Below are 3570 nucleotides of genomic sequence, written 5' to 3' on the forward strand. Positions count from 1 at the left end.
TTTATTTTGATAATTTTGTCTCACTTCAAAGTACAATAAAATATTTTTTTACTTGTGACTTGAGGGATAGAATTCATTTTTTATTTTTAATTAAAGGTCTCGATAGTGATGGAGCCAGAATTTTCACTAAGAGAGTTCAGAAGTGAACATACGAACTAGTCGAAGGGGGTTCAATATATATATATAGGTACGTAAAAAAAATTTTAACCATGCATAAATACTATTCACATGATAGATAGAACTGTTCTTTCATTTTTAATTATAGATCTCGACAGTGGTGAAACCAGAATTTTCAGTAAGAGGGTTCAGAAATTAATTTATGAACTAGTCAAAGGGGGTTCAACATATAGGTACGTACAAAATAATTTTAAACATACACAAATAGTATAAATTTTTTGTTGGATGAACCCCTTATCCAGAGGTGGCTCCGCCCCTGGGTCTTGGATTCAGTTCTCGAGAATGAAAAAAAACTCAATAAGGAGAGTTTTCTGCCTTGAGCGACACAAATTCAGATTAATCGAGGCCTCAACACAGACATTGGACATTGTATGGGAAATAAATTGGAACAAAATATAATCAAACCTCTTTATAACAGTGTCATTAACTTGTTTGGATATTTTTTTGGTTGGTATAACAAAATATTATTGTAGAGAATATATAACATAATATAACACGACACTAAAATCAATTTCAAAAAAAAACTTAAATGTTATAGCGAAATATTATTATAAAGAATAATTCTGGAATCTATCTTTGACCAAGAAAATTAGCATAAAAATTTCTATTTAAAAGCAAAATTGTTTTTGTACTTTCTACGAAGGAGTGACCAACATTGGATTCTTTTTGGTTAAGTACAATGAGAATCTACATTTTCTTAAACCATATATATATATATATATATATGACTATAGCTACTTGTAGTAGCATATTTGGATAATTTTGACCAAATTAGACATATAATCTCTTTTTTTATGAATGAGAAAATATTTTTAAATGGATGGTAACAAACAGCATAGGATACCCTTTTAATGTGTGATTTAATATTGGGTATGTTGTTGTTACGCTGAATCTCTTAAAAGAGTGTATTAATGATAATAATGGCTAGAAAGACTGACGAGACAGGTCAAAAAGAAAAACGAATAGAATTTTATTTCGGTAAGATTTAAAAAAAAAACTCATGATATCGAAAAAAGGAGAGTGTTTTATAGGACATAATACAAATTTATACTTTATACTTCTTAATATTTGAAATTCACTAACCCGATTAGTTAAAATGTGTATCGTAAGTGTTCCCTACGAAAAGTTATCTTTTCAATTGTATATCTCAAACAAGAAATTTCTAATTAAAAATGGAGAAATCGTGCATTCTAACTACTTTTTTTGCCAATAAAAGCATCATAAATTCAAATTATCAAATTATATAAATAGGTTGAAAATCAGAAAATTAAAAACATATATAAATAGAAGCAACTATTTTATGAAAAGTATCCTTTTTTTTTTCTCCTACATTCCCAAATTCTAATATTTCAAAGTTATTGTGGGATGAATATGATCTCGCCATCTTCATATTAGAATTTTTAGTATGAAAAAAATCTGATAGAAAACGCTTCCTCTTTTAATTAATCCCACATATCGAGAATTCAAATTATTGAAATAATAATACGAGTACTGGATATTGAATAAATCAAAACATATTACAATGGGGCCCAAACAAATCTATCATGACAATAGACAAGATACAAAAAGTTAGAACACCAAAGTTGATAAAGTTTTTATACATGAAATTCAGAAATATATTACATGCTACTAAAATACATAGACTAAAAGATAAATAAATGTTTTCAAAATGGTTATGAATGAAATATAGAAAGGGACATTTAGACCTTTTTCATCTGCAAATTCAGTTTGTTTCATTGTCAAATTTATGATTTTTTGAAACTTAAATATTATATTTGAATATATATTTTACTTAGAAGTAATTTAAAGTACTTTAAATGGAAACACTTGTCTAAACGCAACTTTAAATTTTAAATATATTATTTTTTTAACTAAATTTATGATCAGACGCTAACTAAAACAAATAATTCATTCTTACCTTTCTTGTGTGTATGTGGCAAATTAGAGCAAGAGTTTAATATCAGTGTGGTTTGATATGCGAGATGAGATAAATAAAACCATTTAAAGGTTGAGATATTTTACGAAATTAGTTATCTCATTATTTTAGTATAAATGATTAGATAAAAAAATCCAACGACTAATTAATATTAATTTCTATTAACTAACAACAACAACAACAACAAATTCAGTGTATTCTCACATAGTGGGGTCTGGAGGTAAGATGTACACAGTCCATACCACCACTTCCAAAGAAGTAGCAAGGCTATTTCCGATAGACCGCCGGCTCAAGATAAGAATTTAATTTCTATTAACTAAACAGGAATTAAAATAATTTTACATTTTATTTCGAGATTATTATTTTTTTTCTTATCAATCAAACAACCTCTAATTTACGCCATGACTCGAGGGATGATGTGGTATGAACACTCCATATATTTGTAATTTTTAATTCACACAGACAAAAAATAAAATAAAAAAATAAAGACAAAACATATCTTCCTTATATACACACAAATCTTTTTGTGATTATTTTTTTTGACCTTTTCACATTCCTTTTACTATAAAGTATCGTTTAAAAAATATTTAAACGATCAGAGACGGAGTCGGTCTAGTAATAGAGGGTTCGTCCGAACCCCCTTCGATGATAAATTATACTATTAATACATAATTAAAATGATTTTTATGTATATATTATAGATGTTGAACTCCCTTCGACAAATTTTTCTTCAGATTTTGAACCCCTTTAATAGACATATTTTTCTTCTTTTTATTAATGGTGCGTTCATATTTAAGAAAATTTAAAGGGCAAAATTCAGAAATAACATACTTATCTCCTTAACTATGAGTTTCATAGAAACGGTTTCATAATCACATAATATAGCAAGTTGTATTTGTATTTTTGCAAACTGTTGCTATAAAAATACAAATACATATGATTTTTACTGTCCTTATGATGATATGTATTTTGTATTTTTGCAAACTGTTGCTATAAAAATACAAATACATATGCTACAGAATGTAATTTGATAAAATATTGCTATTTTTTTGTAATTCAATACTTAAGTATGTACTTTATGTATTTTTTCCAATTTTAAATTGCTCTTTTAACCCCATAAAAAAGTGACAAAAAAAAAAAGAGAGAGACGTATGAGTAGCAAATTATTAGGAACAAGTCAATATTAAAGTAGATTTTCTTTTATATATACATGTAATTTTGTGCACCTTTTGGTTGTTGAAAAGTATTTTTTTTTAAGGAATAAGACATTAAAATTTGAGGGGAATGTGAAAATGAAAGTGATTGGAAAAAGCTAAGAAACAAATTTCATTCTTTTGTTTACATGTTTCTTTTTTTATAGTGTTGTATACACTAATAATTAAAAAAAAATGACAATAAATTTTGTTGTTAAATATTAAAGAGATAAGCATTCAGTATCCCCTCGAACTATGATCAAA

Source organism: Capsicum annuum, chromosome 9 (genome assembly GCF_002878395.1).
Source record: "Capsicum annuum cultivar UCD-10X-F1 chromosome 9, UCD10Xv1.1, whole genome shotgun sequence".
In the NCBI taxonomy this organism is placed as follows: domain Eukaryota; kingdom Viridiplantae; phylum Streptophyta; class Magnoliopsida; order Solanales; family Solanaceae; genus Capsicum; species Capsicum annuum.